Source organism: Scylla paramamosain, chromosome 14, assembly GCF_035594125.1.
Source record: "Scylla paramamosain isolate STU-SP2022 chromosome 14, ASM3559412v1, whole genome shotgun sequence".
In the NCBI taxonomy this organism is placed as follows: Eukaryota; Metazoa; Arthropoda; class Malacostraca; order Decapoda; family Portunidae; genus Scylla; species Scylla paramamosain.
The window spans coordinates 22243696-22264205 of NC_087164.1; the positions used below are offsets into that span (position 1 = coordinate 22243696).

Sequence of the window (20510 nt, forward strand, 5' to 3'; positions counted from 1 at the left end):
ATCTGTAGGCAGGGAATAAAATCGTCACACTCGGAAAGAAAAATGCAAAGAATTTGTTTCCAAAATGGAGATTACGTGCATTAGCAAATATGGGAGAAGCGTGTATATCGGGAATATAAAGACTTACAATGGTACTAATGAATGATGTTATAAATTCCAGTAAATTTAATATCCATATGTAGAATACAAAGAGTTCACTGAGTAAAGAGCTACTTTACATCAAGAGCCCCGCAGCGACCAAGAACTGGGGATGTGACACGTGGAGATACACACACACACACACACACACACACACACACACACACAACGTAGTGAATAAAGTGTTTTTTTTTTCTTTTTATGTAATTATTTGAAGCAGTTAAGCCAAACACCCTGAGAGGCCCTGGGAGCAGCGAGGCCAATTACATCCCTTGGGGGCCAGCGACGGTTTGTGTGAATTAATGCGTAGTCCCAAAGAAAAACATGTTTTCAAGTTCAGCGAGTAATGGAGATGAATAGCGGAGTCTAAACACATGTATTTTTTTCCTGCCATGTGAGGTTACTGCGACGTTAAACATGAAAGTAATACTCAAATGATTATGCTCTCAAATATATCCCTAGTTTCTCTAAATCGATATTATTCAAATAAATCTAGGAACCTCCTACGGTGCTACCTTATCTCTTCCAATACTTTCTGCCTATTACCAACGCGGTCACTTTAATTTTGGCACTAGAGGGCAAGCGAACATGTCACCACTGCCACTGACTGGTGCTCTCATTTGCTGGTTGGTGTACATACATATTCCCGTCTTGTTTTGAAGTGTGCCTGACATTAACGCTGCATTTTTACCTAATCCAGTATCAGATTGGTAAATAAAAATATTCAGAAATTTGACACTTTATTGGTTTTGGGATAGGAATAACGTAAATTTGCCTCACGTTTCAACACTGGACAGAAATTCGTAGAAAATTAGCTAGTGAGAGCATGAATAATGACAATATTGAAATGTTCGCACGTCCTCAGCTGGCAACGTGACTGGTAGAATTGAAACAGTGTAAAGTAGCTGGCGGAGAATAGTGTAATCAAGTTCCCTAAGCCAGATTTAGAGGTGTGTTGCTATTTATATTTAACATTACTACGCGTTTCTGCAAATTAGCTGTTGCCGGTAGCCCAAAATGTCATGTCCTTAAGGAGAACTGCTTCTTATGCATCACAAAATTATGCATCAGCGACGCCAGAATGATTGTGTTGTTTGCATTACTTGACCAATGCATCGAACTCACTAAGGCCTGGATTTTTAAACGATTTTTCTCTCAGAAGAACTATTTTTAAAGGTTAAGGAGATATCAAGTCGAATTCTCATGTATATTTCTCCCAACTGTGATGGATGTTGAACCTTTGTCAAACTATCACAACAGTAGTCGCGAAGAAAAAAAAAAAAAACACCACTAAAAATCTCAAAAACTTCTACTAAAATCTCTTAATAGTCATTGGTTTAAGACGTCAAAACATTTAAAGATATGGACTTGAATCATAGCATATAATAGATAGGCTGGCATGCTGAAGGGTAATGACAGATCTGCAAACTTGCACGTACCTTCAAATCAAGCGGGGTACGAGGACGATGAATAAAGGAACACGTATAAGGTTAACCATTAGTTCATCACCTTGACGTCGTAAGATATAGCTTGACGCTTACCTGTGTAAAGTAGGTCAGTGTTAGTTATGACACAGAAATATTAATCATACAAGTAATTACATTCCACTTAATAACAGACAATACAATTTATAGGAGAGGGCAGATGACCAAGAGTACATAAAAAAAGACTTAGAAATCCCGAGTAACCTTGAAACCCTGAGAAGTGAACAGAAAAAGGGCTCCTATGAAATCAACCTGCGATGTCTTCATACTTCCCTCTTCAAATCGTTCATGTTATAACAGTGAAAAAAAAAAAATGTGCACATGGAGAGACATTATCATTAGTGACGTATGTATCTAAGTGTTTTGAAGACACGATCGTTTGCGTAGTGACTGAAGCTCGTATACTGAAACGCTTCGCTCTCTCACCATGACGATTTTCAAAGGCCACAAAGATGATTAGCTAAGTTCCCAAGAATGTTTCTCCTGCTAGCAACAGAGAAATCTTGTTAACCTGCCTTACCTTACCTTACTGAGGTGCCGTGTCTTGTTTGACGTGGGCGACCATGGAACGCAGTTTCTATCTATCCTCAGTAAGTTTTATTAATTAGGCCACTCTTATGACTCGTGGAATACCTTGTAATTGGCTGTCCATATACTTTTTTTTTGTCCTCCTCTCGATTTTCGGCGTTCCACCCTTCCTAACAATACATTCCTTTCCAGTCCATCTTCTCTCAATATATGCCCCCAAAATCCCAACTGTTTGGTTCTTATTGTACTCATTAACTCTCTTCCTATACCATCTCCATTGCTCTCTATCATTACCCATTCTCGCAACACAAGGTGCTATCAACATTATTCTAGGAAACCACATCTCAACTTCCCACTAATCGTCCACATTTCACATCCATAGAGCAAAGCAGATCATACAAAACGTTTCAAAGTCTAATTCTGGTATGCGTATCATGCTCGTGTTTGTCAAGATATTCTTCATCTCATAAATGTGTTTTTTATTATACCAATAACATCTCAATTTCTTCCTTACTTTTTCCATCTGTTGTTATTTTACTTGCAAGATAGTCATAACCTTCAACTTGAGGGACTAGATTACCTTCAAGCATGATTCTAACTTCCACTTGTTCATTCCTCTTTGTTAGTCCTATAACTTCTGCTTTGCCTCTTCCCACATTAATTTTCAGTCCTCTTCTGTCACACTCCCTATATAATACATATTCACCAAGGCTTGTAGTTTTTTTCCGAGTATCAGCTGCTTGAACAGTATCATCAGCATACCGTATGTTGTTTATATTCATTCCACCTATTTTAATCTGCCAATAGAACCATAGAAAAAAAAAAGAAAACTGGTGGAGGAGGTGGTGGTGGTGGTAGTGGTGATAGTAAGTATGGAATTGGTACTGGTGATGGTGAATGTACTGAATCAATCAATGTATGAATGTATGAAGCGACGGTGGTGGTTGTGGTGATGTCTCTTGGTGCCCTCTTGTAATAGTGATAGTGATAATGGTGATAGTCGTCGCGCTGGTGGTAGTAGTGGTGGTAATGGAGGTTATGGTGAGTGTACTAGCATGAAATGGTGGTGGCGGTTGTGGTGATGAGTCTTGCTGCTGTACTGGTGGTGGTGACAGTGATAGTAATGGTGATGTAGATGGTAGAGATAGTGATGGTGGTGGTTTCTATCCTCTTAACAATGCTGGCGGAGTCATGCTGAGAGATTTCCTCACTCGCTGCTCAACTCAACTCGTGTCAGTACATTAATTTCAGTTCAGAAGATCAACGCCACACATCTGCGTCATAATATTCAAGTCCTTGCTCTTAAACTCTTTGCTTTCACATCAGGACAACCTTCAAAGACCACAGAGATGACAAGTCAGGTTCTCAATGGAATTTTTCCTGTTTTTCCTAAGTCATAATGAAAAACCCTTGTTAAACTATCACTTGAATCGTGAAAGCACCCTTGGAAGTCACAATAACTCCCACTACAGCCTGGTGTATAAACAGTCGTGATCTTGTAACTTCCCATTGCTACTCCAACTGTATTTAGTGTTTTTCTTAATTTTAATTCCTCATTACAACACCCGACAACTGACAGATTCATAACGATGGACTGTGGGCCTCGAACTATCACGATAACAGCGATAGGTCGGCCACCAGGTAAGAGAAATAAACATCAAAAGTAATTTGAATATAGAAAAATTGCCATGCACGAGTCTTATGCAACAGTCCAGCATGTAAAATTCTCCTCACGCTCGGTGTAATAATATGGCAGCAGCGTTCCGAATACTACGCCGCAGTATTGATTAACTTAATACGTAGATTATTCGTACAATGCGCAGTTCATTTTATTTTCTTGCATCTTTTTTTTTTTTCTCTGAGGTTAATGCAGCAAGGGGAATGGCAGATGTGATACTCCACTTCGCTACGCATTCCACGGAGAACAGTTGGTGGTGCCATTGAAGAAACCTGTTTACAACATTTCATTGCATATTCAACGAGTGATGACGAATTGCATGTGATTTCCATTAAGATTGTAAGAAAACACCTCTGAGAGAGAGAGAGAGAGAGAGAGAGAGAGAGAGAGAGAGAGAGAGAGAGAGAGAGAGAGAGAGAGAGACGCTTACAAGTTTAATATACAAGAATACTCATGAAGAGAGCTTGTATTCATTAACTATTCTATTTTCCAGTTGCAACACGAACCATTCATAACTCAAAAATAATTCATAACTTTCATATTATTGCCTTCATGATAAGAAAAATGGATAAACATGATAATGTATGCGTCACACGTTGCACCGGGGACTCATGACGCCTTTTTGGGCAGCACCAGACCTTGCCGGAGCCTTTGGGAAGCTGGGAGTGTCCGAGTAGTTGTGTGTAGCATGACTGACCACGATCGTTCTTGGGTAGGTATATGCATCAGTATCACTCATGACACCTTTCATACGGTTGTCGATCCCAAATAAAGCCTTGGTGAAGTCCAGGTATATTTTGTCGTTACTATCCCCATTATCTGTTGGTTCATGGTTTTTATAATGAAGTTTATGAGGCACCAGATAATGGGGTTATTTACGGGGTAATATACCTGTAGCAAGGCGTGTGATGAGGTGCATTAGCGAAGGCTCTTTTACAGGGCTATTGCATTTGGATAGATGGGAATATTTTAAGCTGATAGGATACAAATTTATTTATTTATTTATTTTATGTAGAAGGGACATCGGCCAAGGGCAACAAAAATCTAATAAAAAAAAAAAAGCCCACTGTGATGCCGGTCCCCGAATAAGGTCCGAAGCGGTAGTCAAAAATTGAAGAATAAGTGACTTGAAAACTCCCTTTTGAAGGAGTTCAAGTCAAAGGAAGGTGGAAATACAGAAGTAGGCAGGGAGTTCCAGAGTTTACCAGAGAAAGGGGTGAATGATTGAGAATAGTGGTTAATTCTTGTATTAGAGAGGTGGACAGAACAGAGGTGAGAGAAAGAAGAAAGTCTTGTGCAGCGAGGCCGCGGGAGGAGGGGAGGCATGCAGTTAGCAAGGTCAGAAGAGCAGTTAGCATGAGAATAGCAGTGGAAGATAGCTGGAGATGTAAAACTGCGGCGATGAGAAAGAGGCTGAAGACAGTCAGTTAGAGGAGAGGAGTTGATGAGACGAAAATCTTTTCATTCCACCCTGTCTAAAAGAGCGGTATGAGTGGCCCTTGTACAGAGTTAGCAGCTGGGAGGGTGAGAAAAACTGGCGGAGACGTCTCAGAACGCCTAACTTCATAAAAACTGTTTTGGCTAGAGATGTGGAGGGATTGGAGCGATAGGACAAGATACAGATATGAGATAGTGATCGGAGGAGCCCAACGGAGAAGAGAGAGTGGCAGCATAAGCAGAAGGATTAGAGGTCAGGAAAAGGTCAAGAATGTTGGGCGTATCTCCAAACCGGTCAGGAGTGGGATGTTGCACCAATTGCTCTAGGTCGTGGAGGATAGCAAAGTTGAAGGCTAGTTCACCAGGATGATCAGTGAAGGGAGAGGAAAGCCAAAGCTGGTGGTGAACATTGAAGTCTCCAAGAATGGAGAGCTCTGCAAAAGGGAAGAGAGAATGTGCTCCACTTTGGAAGATAAGTAGTCAAAGAATTTCTTATAGTCAAAGGAGTTAGGTGAGAGGTATACAGCACAGATAAATTTAGTATGAAAGTGACTCTGTAGTCGTAACCAGATGGTGGAAAACTCGAAGGATTCAAGAGCGTAGGCACGAGAGCAGGTTAAGTCGTTGAGCACATAAACGCAACATCTAGCTTTGGATTGAAAATGAGGATAGAGAAAGTAGGAGGGAACATAAAAAGGGCTACGTCAGTTGCCTCAGACACCTGAATTTCAATAAGGAAAAGATGAGGTTTAGAAGAGGAGAGGTAGTATTCTACAGATTGAAAATTAGATCTAAGACCGCGAATGTTGCAGAAATTAATGAAGAAAAAGTTGAGGGGGTGTCGAGACACTTAGGCTCGATACCAGAAGGGCAGTCCGACCTGGGGACATTTGTGGTCCTCTCTCCAAATAGGAACTCTGATAAATGGGGTCTGACATCAAACTGATAGTTATTGTACGAATGATCTATTAAAAAGTAATGAAAACAATTTTGCAGAAAATAATATGCCGAACGTATTTTCTTTAGTTACAGTTAAAATCTCGTTTTCTGTATTTTATGCACACACTTTCTTAATAAAGGGATGACTATAGCAGCTTACGCAGCACTCCATTAAAAGCTAATAACCTAAAGTTTTATGTATGCCAGAAATACCAATGCTTTTCATTTCTTCACTCCTTTCCCATGTTTTCCGTTAAGTGCGAAAATAGCAAGAAATCAGGATACAGCTTATTTTTGTTGCCTTTCACGGGGGAACTAGAGAAATTTAAGACTGACAAGGGGTCGATTAATTTATCTCAGCTTTTGAGGGAAGTACACTTTTAATACCTTACACTACCACCACCACAACTATCACCAACAACAACTATAATTTTCTTCAGCTCAACACAAATAAAAATAGTAACAGTGGATGAAACATTCTGGTTATTTTCTTACATTTCTGTTTTGCTTCGGTACTATAAATAAATTATATTGGACGATGATGATGATGATGATGATGATGAGGATAAAGAGGAGTTGGTGGTGGAGGAGGAAGAGGAGGAGGAAAATTAAAAGGATTTCCGTCATCATCAATACTATCATCATTATTACTATCATCATTACATGGTATTTCAAACAGCAACAGTTATGAATGTGCTTGCTATTACAGGTGCCTTGAGTTCACTACGCCACACTAAACTACAATGTCAGGTGTACATGGCAGCACAGTGAGTGATTGAGTGATTCTTTTAACCTGTCTTCCTCCCTCCCTTCCTTCACTCTTTGTTCTCTCCAAACACATCGACGTCTCATCCGTATTATTTTAAGTCTTTAGTGTAAGTTATTGAAATTTCCAAGAGTGAAACTTTAGTCTCCCTCCCTTGTCTCTTTATTTAGTTTCGTCTCTCTCTCACTGATGTCGCAGAATACTCGTTAAACTATTACCAGAATAATGCAGAACTCACAATAGTTCATACTAATGTATGTTATAATTATGTACTCCAGATAAGACGCCAAAATATTCAAGAACCCATTCACTAAATAGTTGGTTTTCATATGGCAGTCCGTTAACGTGAATTTTCATCGCGAGACTGAAATGATAGTAAAAACTGCTTAGTCCGTGACCTGTACGTACATATCTGAACTGTACTAATGCATTTATTATAGCTCATTTTGGATACTGCGTCTTCTACATGCACTCTCTGTGACGAAATACGCTGAGACAGGGAGGACTCGCACACTTAAGAGATTACCAGGTGAACGTTTTCTTTCTTTCGATGATGAGAAAGAAAACGGAAGGATACATAAATTAAAGGAACTTGCTGCTCACTGATATGATTAGGATGACATTTTGCGTGTGATCTTCTGGCCGGATAGACAAGAGAGAGAGAGAGAGAGAGAGAGAGAGAGAGAGAGAGAGAGAGAGAGAGAGAGAGAGAGAGAGAGAGAGAGGACGAAATCGGCAGAAACGAAGTGATGATGTCTCTGCTAGCCAGCCAACAGATATTACTTGATGCGTATGAACACACACACACACACACACACACACACACACACACACACACACAATGTCGCACAAAACCATTGTCAACTCGGTGCATACACTATTTCAACTTCCCAGCCAGCCAGCCAGCCAGGTAGCCAGCGGTTCGCCTCCCACCACCTCCCGCCGCCTCAGACCACAAGGACGCCAAGCATTCCCTCAGAATTCTTTCACAGTCGTATTTTCCTCTTTCTTCTTGCGAGGAAAATTGTTAACTGCTGTTAGTCAAAGAGCACTCCATTACACGCCACTGTGCCGCTCACTTAGTCATGCCCGACATCTGCACCTTTTCCCTCTGTCCCATGCACCCCGGACCCCTCGCTTGGGTGGCTCCCGCTCGCTCTCTGTGAAATGTATTCATGGAAGACTTTCTGCATTTAAAAGGAAGCTAGCGTATCGCGGCCAGGCAGGTTACTACTCGCTGAGCTCTCTAATTCCTCTTTTTTTTTTTTATATTTTTTTAACTTAATCACTGTTTTAAAGTTCTATATTATACTTTGTGGGTATGTGACTGTTAAGTTTCTGCCATCTATGATTTTGTACATGCTATTCATAGTTTTATACAGAACGAAAGAATATACATGCAATGACCTTAAAACATGAATTCAGTACAGGTATATAATTCTATGTCTGTCTTTCCCCCAACGTCAATCCATCTACGTAACAATCTCCCTGCCTTGTCCCGCAGCAGCCAGTCCATCAATCAGTCCGCCAATCTATCCACCTACGTATCCATTCCCCTGTCTTGTCCGACGTTACCTGTGGTAAATGATCCTGGTTATCTCTGACCTTTGTCATGTCGTGTCGATTAAACTCCATTGTGTCAAAGCTGCTTGTTAACAGTTCAGTTGTACTGTGGTGTTGGATCACACCACTCACTGCTAACCTGGCTCGCTAACAACTTGCTGATGAAGTGAGGCGAAGCGCAGTCCCTTGTTTAATCTCCCAAATAAGGAATACAGCAATGACATAACACGCCAACATGAATGAGTCTTCCGACTTAAGGGTTAGGGGTATTTTTAACTCGTGTGTCAAGTCCTCACCTCGTTCCACACAGCTTCCAGTCTCCACATACTCTCACCCGCTTACTCTTACAACCTTTAGTTTCTGATAAGGGCTGTTTTTGAAGGGTTACAGAATTGATTGGACGGGTTCTCATGGTCAATTTTCTTTACTGATAGTGTAGAGTCCTTGACAAACTAGTGCTGGAGTTACGAGAATATCCTTTAAAAACTTCAATGGCTGAAAGTAGAGCGTGTTAAAAGTAGTCGACGGCACTTCTACACAGCACATTCAATACACTCACAGCAATAGTTAAAGTTGACAGGATTTTAAGGGTGTTCATATGGTTCTAGTGACATACTGATAAGATTTCTACATTATTAACAGGAGAAACACTCTTGACAACTCCCGCTAATCTTCTGTAGCCCTTGAAAATAGTCACGGTGAAGAGCAAAGCGTTTCAGAATAAAGATTAGACTGGATAAAAACGCTTAAAAATACAAAGAGTAATCATAAAATCGGAGCCTTGTTAATCAGGCTCATATACCTGTGTGTGTGTGTGTGTGTGTGTGTGTGTGTGTGTGTGTGTGTATGTGTTTCTCTGAGAACTCCCACACGTATATACAATGCCCGAAAAAAAAAAAAAAAAAAAAAAAATACAGCGAGCTCCTTCTTTTTTATTAATTTTTGCCTACCATTGCGGAAGTTTACGTAAAATTCTGAAGTTACGCAGCTGCTCTTCCCTTTCAGATATCTTTTCAAATGAGTTACAACATTCCATGATATACGTATAAATTCGCCGAAAAGTCTAGGTATTCTATGTATCTTTTCATAAAACTTGGCGAAAAATAATAATAGAAAGAAAAACCAGCCGAGGCATGAATTTTTCCGTCTCGCTTCGACGCTTCAAGTGTCGTGAGGAAGACGAGAGAGAGAGAGAGAGAGAGAGAGAGAGAGAGAGAGAGAGAGAGAGAGAGAGAGAGAGAGAGAGAGAGAGAGAGAGAGAGAGAGAGAGAGAGAGAGAGAGAGAGAGAGAGAGAGATGGGTTCACTGACAAAAGTGGTGTAGTGTACTGCAGTGTGTGTGTGTGTGTGTGTGTGTGTGTGTGTGTGTATGTATCTAGCGGTACAGTACGATGTGGGAGGAAACAAAGAGGAGGCGAGAGGTGTTGGGAGATGAGGTAGGCTCCATCATGCTTGAGTTACCTGCTGCTGGAGAGAGAAAGGAAGCGTTAAGTCCTCAGTGATCCAGTGACTAAAACGTAATTCGTGAGACAGAGATGTCGTACCAGAATTAAGCATTGGCCTACACAGAACGACGAAAACCATACAGAAATAATGCACGCTATTAACCTCACTTTGTAATGTATCGTCTCCCTAGAATACTGTTTGGTCCCTTAGTGCTTTCCTTAGTATACTGTTTGGTCCCTTAGCGCTTTCCTTTAGTATACTGTTTAGTGTCTTCGTGCTTTCCGTTCAGTACTTTTTCGTGTTTCACCGCTTTACCTAGAACACCTTTTCGTCGCTTACTGCCTTCTCTACATTAATACCTAGCAGTGCTTTTCCTATAAGACCACCTTGTCTAGCAGTGCCATAAGGGAAAGACAACAACAACAATAACAACAACAACAGATTCCCAAATATTCAATCTGAGCAAACTGATGAATATTCGTACATATCACACTATGATTCCCCCACTTTTTTTTCTTTTTAATTCATGAAAGAAATAAAAATGGAGTTGATGCAAAGGATAATTTTGTCTGTCTGTCTGTCTGTCTGTCTGTCCGGCATTACGTACTTGCTGGCCGATGCATTATTTGGAAGGAATTATGACCTCGTTACACACTCACATCCGGCACGCGTATAATGGAGGTGTTTCGCTCCAATAATTTCGCGGTGCAGTTTGTTCTCCCTTACGTCCGTTTGAGGGAGGGAACCATTTGTTTGCGTCAAGCGTCATTCTGCCACACCCGTTGAACTCACACCAGTCTCTCTCTCTCTCTCTCTCTCTCTCTCTCTCTCTCTCTCTCTCTCTCTCTCTGCCGGTGTGCTCTAGTACGTATATTTTTGCGTACCCAATTATATGAGCGCTGTTCTTTTGTTATATATACATTTCCGTCCTGAGTGCAGGTCCTATTTTCATACATCAGGCAAATTTAATCTTTCCCGTCTCTCTCTCTCTCTCTCTCTCTCTCTCTCTCTCTCTCTCTCTCTCTCTCTCTCTCTCTCTCTCTCTCTCTCTCTAATTTATGGTGAATGATCCTTAAAACCTTTACAAAAAATCTTACCTTTTTATTAATTTCATGTAATCAGTAAAGATCTAGTATCATCTCTTTTCCATTTTTCTCTCATTCTGCGCCAATAAAGACTGATCACTCTGGACTGGAGAAACAATAGATACATAAATAAGTGACTAAATGAGCCTTGAAAAAGCAAACAGTTAGTGCTAAACAAATATGACAGATAAATAAGACCAATAAATCACCAGTAATACAACCTTGAAAGAGTCATGCAGGAAATACAAATGTAAAATGAGAGAAGAAAATGGAAATAAATCTACATAACTTTGAAGCGACCCGATAGTGAACGAGAGAGAGAGAGAGAGAGAGAGAGAGAGAGAGAGAGAGAGAGAGAGAGAGAGAGAGAGAGAGAGAGAGAGAGAGAGAGAGAGGCCCTTTACAAATACCAATGTAGCCGTTTTCGATTATTTAAACACTTTTCCAACACCGCGCTTCGGGTTAGGTCGACCAAACTCGAAGAAATCTTATTGGAAATGTTGGTGAGAAGTACCCCTACCCAAATACGACCGTGGGGGCTTGCTGCTTCGTAATTACTGATACAACGTCTAAAAAAGCGACCCAGAATCGAGTGAGGGCAACAGAGAGACAAACTACTATAATACAGAAGTTGCCAGTAAAGAGGCGCTGGTAGACTTATTCCAGGAAGCGTCGCATCTATACCATACAGCTCCGCACCGCATAATAGTGACAAGTACTTTAGTATGAAAGGAAGGTGAATACAGAAAACGAAGTTAAAATCACTAACATCAAAGAGTAACGAGACATAACGGCAATTTCTGGACGGAAGAGTGAAGAAGAGTGCTGGGAACACTATAAAAGAAAACGAAATTAATAAAAAAAAATGGATAAAATAAAGGCGCAATGCATGGATCAAGGAGAGAAGACATTACTTGCATCACTATAAAAGAAAACGAAGCCATTAACGTAAGATAATATAAAAAAAAGACTAACAATTTATGAATGAAGGAAACTGTTAAAGAAAACAACACTAATGACAGAAGAAGAAGAAAAACAACAACAACAACAACAAAAACAAAAACAAGTGGAGGTAAAAAAACAAAAAACAAAAACAAAAAGAACAAGAACAAGAGCAAAAAAAGAAAACAAGAAAGAGAAAACAGTTTATGGTTGGAGAGAAGATACTGGAACACTGAAAGACAACGAAGCTAATAACAAAGGGCAAATAAAAAGAGAAGAAAACACAAACAATATATAGCTTGGTGGAGAAGCGATATTGCTTGGGACACGATCAAGGTGACGGGGAGGAGCAAGCCTGAACCAGCGGCCATTAATTATCAAGCTTTTCCCATTATTTTTTCTTCTAAGGTCAAGACACACAATACCTAATGAGCTACTGGTGTTACGCATATGGTGACAAGTGACTATTGCAAAGATTCTTGGTTACACAGAGGCTCTTGACACTGATAACGTCTGGTCACACTGATGAGTTCTCCAGGTGCTGACTAACTTAATGAAACTGGACGCTAACGACAATAACACACGTTTTATTTGAGTAACGTGATACGATTCTATTCATCTAAATTTGTCTGTAATACTTGTCTTGTCTCTCTCTCTCTCTCTCTCTCTCTCTCTCTCTCTCTCTCTCTCTCTCTCTCTCTCTCTCTCTCTCTCTCTCTCAAGGCAATCAAGGAGACAAAGAGACAAAGGTGGAGGGGAGCCGAGAGAGAAATTCAATCCATATGAATTTTTTCCACACGTACGGTATGACACGTTTTCTTCTTTTACACAAATCACTTTGCTTTCCTGCGGCTTCATGTTAACCTCTGACAGGATCTGGTTGTAAGAATGTAATAAGTCGCTGACTGTGAAAATATTTTAGGGAAGAGGATGAAACAGGGCGGAATAATAATGAGAGTAGGAAGCCTTGTAAAGCAGGACCAGGTTGTGAAAAATGCCGTAGAAAGAAACGTAACTATGTGTGTGTGTGTGTGTGTGTGTGTGTGTGTGTGTGTGTGTGTGTGTGTGTGTGTCATGGAAGGAAATGAACGAGTCTTCCAACGAATGAGAGGTTAAGTTTAGTAAGAAGAGTGACTGAGGAAGACGGTAAAGCAAAGGAAGGGAGAAGCCGAGAATCTTTCAACATTGACTTCTAAGGAAAAGTTTGAAAGAAGAGTTCAGCTTTAGAGGCAAAAGAGATGGCAATGCTGTCGTCAGGGCTGAAGCGGGGAGGAAGAGAAGAGGGAAAAAAGGTAGGAGAGAAAGGAGAGAGTGAAAAAAACAACAACTTTAGAGAAGTACGAGAATTTGTCATAATATCCGATGCCGTGAGTTAAAATTTTCCTTTAGTTAAAAAAAATTGTGGCAAGTCGATCAGTACAGTTGGCCTGACTTATAGATAAGATAGTGAAAATGGAATGAAAATAGAAACCTTATTAGACAGAATAATCAGTGAAGGGAACCGGTACCTATAGCTGCTGGTGATAATATAAATCCCCCAAGATGATAATTTCTACAGAGACAGAATAGATGAAGTCTTGCACTGCTAACTGACAGCAGAGGGGCACCAGACAAGAGGTAGAGAGGTGAGACTCACAAATTTATAGGTAAAAGCTCCGGTATATTTCGCGGTATTTCATATAATACATAGGTGAGAGTACAGTACATTTGACAGGGACTGCAATACAGCAACAGCAGCGGACATTTACAGGTAACCTTCATTCAAAACGGTCTGCTTTATTCGAACGTACATCATTCGTCACTTTAAACTTACAAGAGCAAAACATCAGGAAAAAATATACTTGAAAGTTGTTTTCTTCTCTATTCTATAAACGGTGATTAAGATTTTATCAATTCTCATTTCTTAATCTAGTTCCAAGTTCGTTTTCTATCACTCGGCTTGTCTTCTGTTCAATGAGGAGTACGTGGATAACCAATAACTTTATACAAGCTAGAGAATTAGTGATACTTCCTAACCGTGAATAAAGTATGATCTTGTTTTCCTCCACTATTGTCTGGTTTTCTCGTACATTTCACTATAATCTGCGCATCTCGTCGTTGGTGTATGGCAAGGCCCAATTAAGATGGGTCACACAGTCGTTGCCATCAACTATGCTTGCATAATAAAAATCAGATAAAAATAAGTAGGAATAGCAGCTCGCGTGTGTGTGGGTGGACAAAGCTTGATGCCATTCGTGTTTATCAAAATATACTACCCTATCTTTAGATTTACAATGGGTTCTTTCTTTCGGTATCTCTCTCTCTCTCTCTCTCTCTCTCTCTCTCTCTCTCTCTCTCTCTCTCTCTCTCTCTCTCTCTCTCTCTCTCTCTCTCTCTCTCTATCCAAAGTGCCTTGTGAAACTTAAGAATCACGTGACAACAACAGACGCACTTTATTGTGGAAGTTTCGTTCGCTCCTATGAGATGATCACAGCCAAGTTAGAAGTCTGGTGTGTGATCTTGGTGGCGGCGTCTGGAGGCAGTGTTTGCGTCACGCTCCGGGGTGAGAGGGAAGGAAACGGCTTTGCAAATATTGGTAATAATGATAAAAGTATAAACTGATCGTAACAACACTTCATCGGTGGATACATTTCATCAAAAATTTATTAGTTGTCTGAGTGAGCGGAAGAGCAAATGAATTTCCCTATATTTCACGTTTGTAGGAATCTCTCTCTCTCTCTCTCTCTCTCTCTCTCTCTCTCTCTCTCTCTCTCTCTCTCTCTCTCTCTGAATACGTTATTCTTCACTATTTTATATGTAACTTTATTTTTCAGTCTTTTATCAATATTCTATCTACCTTTATATATAACGCAATGATAGAATATTGTTGCCGTGTAGTGCAGTGAAAGGTTTGGTCATGGTGTCATGTTCTAAGAATTAAAGCTTTTGTTTTTTTATCTCGTTGTTTGTTTTGCCATTGTGAATTCTCTTGACAAAGTTTTCTCGAAAGACAGGCATGCATATTCTTGTTACCTCAACGTTCTTTTTTTAATTTTTTTAGTCTACTAGATATATTTTCTACAAAAAAAATATATTGATTCTTTTTGAAGATTTACTTAGATAATTTTATAAAGTTAGGTCAGTTAAGAATGCATTTTTGTTTAATGTTTTTAGATATTACAAGGCTTTCGTTTGCTTAATGAAAGATGGATAATAATGACTATAGGTAACCTCGTCTACTATAAAAGAAAATTCATTGTGATGGGCGGTGACGCTTATTTTATGGTTTATATTACTAAGTGTGAGTTAGAATGTCTTTACAGCACATTTATTTTTCTTACTTTTCCTTTCACAGACACTTGAATTAAATATGGTGAGAGAATACTTCACAAAACAAGACTGTGATGTATTTTTACATAATCATCCACAAAAATACACAGATAGTGCCTTAATGAAGAAAGGAAGGATAATTACTGTTCTCTGAGGCACAACAATCAATGGACAGCATTACACATGTACTTCAAATCAGCGAACAAATAAATGGAAAGGTTGTTATGTTAAAAAATAAATAAATAAATAATAATAATATAGCTATACGTGTTAAAGCAAGTGGTCCTCTTCCTAATAGTAATTAAAATATTAAGCCAAAAAGATGACCCTACAGCAACTAAATAATAACATAAACCTTCAAGGTGACTGCAGACATCCACGCAAGGATACAGTTTACACAAGTAAACGATTCAGTTTGAGTTGCGTTCGTCCATTCCAAAGGGCCGTGGGAAGGCGGGTAACATTAAAGTCTTGACATATGTACAAGTGTACAGAAATAAATATAATTCAAATTTAAACAAAATATCTAGGGAATAACGAAATTTCACCTAAACTCATTTCGTTCCCAACGTGTGGTCCACTCCATTGTGTGAGAGGCTGAATCCATCATAATCATGCACACTGATGTGTTTCCAGACTACAATCCTATAACAACCTTTTACGTAATATGAAAATTCTACGACGTAGAGGTTTACGTCTGTTCACAACATAGGAAGATTCTCCTACTGAAAACATTTGTAGTAATTTGTGACGACCTGTGAAATTTGTCAAAAGTATTTGTGACAATTGAACACTGTCAATAGACGACGACTAATAATTCCTGGCTTGTGAGCCATGATCCGCGGTGACAGCCAGAATTGACGCCAGCTGTTGCGCATGAAACAATATTTGTCATTAGAATGTTCACATCAACATCAAAGCGTTCAGCTGTCTGAAACAAAAAAAAAAAAAAAAAAACTTGCTGGTATCTGTTCATGTGTTTGAACAAGAGGAAATATCTCTCGTTTCTGTTACTGAATGATGAGGCTTCATTATCACATACATTCGAGGATAAGAGAGGATATGTAGAAACTTACGCAGTCAACAGTAAAACCTCGGAAAGAGTCAGCGATATATAGTATCAGGCAACTGAGGAGCGCATGTGATTTTATTAGTCATGGTACAAGCGAAAACGAGGATAAAACAAAACAAAACAAAACAAAATAATAATAATAACAAAACAACAGTAGCAATAATAATAATAATAATAATAATAATAATAATAATAATAATAATAATAATAATAATATTAGTAAATGTAATATAATAATAATAATCGTAATAATAATAATAATAATAATAATAATAATAATAATAATAATGTACTACTACTACTTCAACTAATACGTAACTATCTTCGCCACACTCTCCTGCCCTCGCTGTCCTGTACTATTGTCAGAACCGAGGTGGACAGATGGATACCGGAAGGGATAGGGTGATGCCTGGATAGAGAACGGCTGTGTCATGGTCAAGATTATCGACACTTTTGGCTTTGGCTGTAGCGAGATAAGACGCAACAGTAAGTGGAAGAGAGAAACTTGGAGAGAGACGCACTGGGATGTCGTGGCAAAAAGGTTTCTAATGTTTAAGATAAGGTGGACGCCCAACTCACTGCATTTCTTCATTCGTAAGGGTATCAGACTCATCTCTCTCTCTCTCTCTCTCTCTCTCTCTCTCTCTCTCTCTCTCTCTCTCTCTCTCTCTCTCTCTCTCTCTCTGTGTAAATCGTGTCACTCTTCAAAACTTTTCATTACAGAAGAATCACATTAAAATTTACAGCAAATTTACAGCAGGATCACATTAAAATTTACACACACACACACACACACACACACACACACACACACACACACTTTCTGTTTTGAGATGTTTACTTGACCGTCTGAAGGCAATAAGGCAAGGACCTCCATTGATGAAGCTAAAATTCTGCTCCACCTGCACTGAAGAATAATTATCAATTAAGGATAATTAAAGTTCGTACAACTGCAGAGAAAACCTGACAACAATGAACGTTAATGAGAGAGAGAGAGAGAGAGAGAGAGAGAGAGAGAGAGAGAGAGAGAGAGAGAGAGAGAGAGAGAGAGAGAGAGAGAGAGAGAGAGAGAGAGAGAGAGAGAGAGAGAGAGAGAGAGAGAGAGAGAGAGAGAGAGAGAGAGAATGGTGCGAGTCTTATACACATCTTTTATTTCTTTTCTCTGAGATGTTACTTTGTGCTCTCTCTCTCTCTCTCTCTCTCTGTCTGTCTTCGGAATCTCTTCTCATATTACTTCTTTCTGTCGTTTTTTCCTTGTTTTTCTGTCTTTTCTCTCATAAAATTGGCTTCCTGTTCTCCCCTTCCTTCTTTTCTTTTCTTTTTTTTTCTTTCTCTTAAATCTGTTCTCCCTTCTTACTTTCCTTCTGTCCTCTCTTTTTTATGTGTTCGGAATCTGTTTTCAAGTTCTTGCATTCCTTCCTTCTTCACTTTCCTATTTTCCTTGCTTGCTTTCTCTTTTTTCATCTCAAAACTACTTTCTTTTTATTTTCTCCTCTCCCCCCATCACCCCTCTCTCTCTCTCTCTCTCTCTCTCTCTCTCTCTCTCTCTCTCTCTCTCTCTCTCTCTCTCTCTCTCTCTCTCTCACTGAAGTGGTTTCTTGTTCTCATCCTCCTCCTATTCTTTTCTGGTAATTTTCCTTCTCCCAAGTTTTTTTTTATTTCATCTTCCTTCTTTCCTACCTTCTTTCCTTTTTCCTATCAATAGAAACTGTCTTAGTAATGTTCTCAACTTCATTTCGCCTCTTAGTCTTTTTTTCTTCGTTCTTACTCATAATCAACATTCTTTTGATACTTCCTTGAAAAAAAAAAGTTGAATTGTGAGGCTGTAACACGTCTCTCCAGTGCTTGTCCTGACCAGCTCACGGCGGCTTCACTAAACAAGACTTAGCTCTTTTGGCGGACAGCGGTTATGTCACTTGATTAATCACAAAGGGCGAGGAAGAAATTTTAGTGGCAAACTGGTCTACAGGTTTTACAGTGGATGCCATGGTATTGTTCACTTTTTTTTATTTGTTTTATGGAGGAGAAGCATCAGCTAATTGCAACAAAATTAGAAGAAGAAAGAGGCCTACTGAGGTGCCAGTCCCCAAAATGAATCAGGGAAGATTGTCAAATATTGGAGGATAAGTGTGCTGAAACCTCCCTCTTGAAACAGTCCAAATCATAGGAAGGAGGAAATACAGAAGCAGGCAGAGTTTACCAGAAAAGGGAAAGAATGACTGAGAATACTGGTTAACTCTTGCTTTACTGTCCAATTTGTGCTTTAACCGAATGATGCTCGACTCTAACAGGTGAATTATGCTGATGAGGGTCTCAAGGCAAGGAGGAACCACTGTTGTACTACTCGCCGTGGAATTACTTCATGTTTTGCTAGCTTGAAATGGATGCCGTTCGCTTTGTGTGTTTGGATCTGATGGATGAAATACCTCGCTATAAGTCGGTTATAAATTCTTCTGTTCAACGTGATGTGAATGTGACGTCACTCCCTTTAACTTATTTGCATTCTAAATTTATTAAGTCTTTGCATTTACAAAAAAAAAAAAAAGACATGACGATAAGACAATAAGACATGATCCCAGAATAAAAATGAAGTTCAAATATTAGGGGAAGGAAAAATCAACAACAATAACCCTTTTTTTTACTCCTTTTCTTCGTTTCAATATCACGTAAAATGACTTTGATACACGTACGATGAATCCTCTATCACCCACAAAAGGGAGACGAGGAGGAGCACAGTACAGGCAGCGTCTCATGTAAAAAAGGTTATCTCGACAATACGGTCACTAATTTTCGTACACCAGTTTCCTTAGCGATCTGTCACTGAAATTATTATCGTTACTCTTAAGACTGTGGCAGCTCGTTATATTTGTCCATTAAATTCATTCTCTCTTTCTCTATTTCTCTTTCCAACTCTTTTTTATTTATTTTTTTCGTTCGTTTTTTCCGTGTTTCCTGTGTTTCCTCATGTAAGATTAACAGTGCACCATCCGTTTTTTATTTATTTTTTTATATTTTCACGTTTCCACTTAACGTAATTCTTCCTACTGCCATGATCTTTTCGCTTTGCTTTGTAGTACTGTCTCTTACAATGCTTTCTGTCTTTTCCCTTTTACTTATCCTTTTCTTTGGGGCCTTCGTGTGTGTGTGTGTGTGTGTGTGTGTGTGTGTGTGTGTGTGTGTGTGTGTGACTCAATTCCGGACAACAGAGTAAGAAAATGACAAAAAAGAAAAAAAAAAGAAAAAAAGAAAAACATCTCGAAGGATAATAATTTCTCCGCTTCTGAGATGGATTTACTGAACAGCTGATTGATTCTAAACACCTCAACGAAAGGAATCATAACACGCTGTGAGTCTGGAGAAGGGATGTCTTCACGGAACTCACCAACGCACCGCTCCTGCGTATAGTGTCCCAGCGTACCCAAGACAGTCTCTTTCTTATATAACGAAACCCTGCACTTGCTGTTTCTACACATAGCTTCTAACTTCTCGGATAAGTGAACAGCCACGCGACTTCAAGGTACTAATAAGATTTCTGGTATAAATTGATACAGCGTAGTGCAATCAAAGACCAGTGAGGATCTCCAGAAGGTATAATGCTTTTCAATTGCCCTTTGTGATGTACTCTGTTTATATTGCTCCCACCATTCGTCTTTCCCTTGACAGAGTACGCATACGTTTGTTTTATTATGTCATACTGGGCTTGCGTTTTAATTCATATCGTTTATTAACAATTTAGGTTTTTTAATAAGGCGTCACACGACCGTGTTGTTGGGGCGTCATTTTTCAATATATAAATAAGTTTTGATACGCGTTACGTGTAAACAGGTGCACATAAAAGAATATTTACGCTAACACAAAGAAAGAAAGGACAAGCAGCAGCAGACCTATTGGCCATCACCACACTACCTATGATTGATGCAGTAAATACACAATATAATCTAAAGTAAGTCACGTAGAACAGTAAAATCCAAAATAATGAAGAAATAAGTTTGCAATAGTGCTAAAACTTATCTGTGTTCAGGAGACTATTCACCTTATGTCTTGTTCCCAGATGCAGCTCGCGGCGTCTCCTGGTCTCCCCTCAGCAGGTGCCACATTCACGCCGGCACCTGTAGGAGGGAGAA

The 20510-nt window shown here is 39.4% G+C and overlaps 1 long non-coding RNA gene across 1 annotated transcript in view; it reads right to left on the minus strand.

Annotated features, from left to right (window-relative positions):
- LOC135107035 (uncharacterized) overlaps nt 1–20510 on the minus strand; it is a 115248-nt gene that overhangs the window by 26890 nt on the left and 67848 nt on the right. Inside the window, exon 2 of the long non-coding RNA XR_010271551.1 lies at nt 20420–20495. This is a non-coding gene — a long non-coding RNA (uncharacterized LOC135107035). The remainder of the gene's footprint in view (nt 1–20419; nt 20496–20510) is intronic.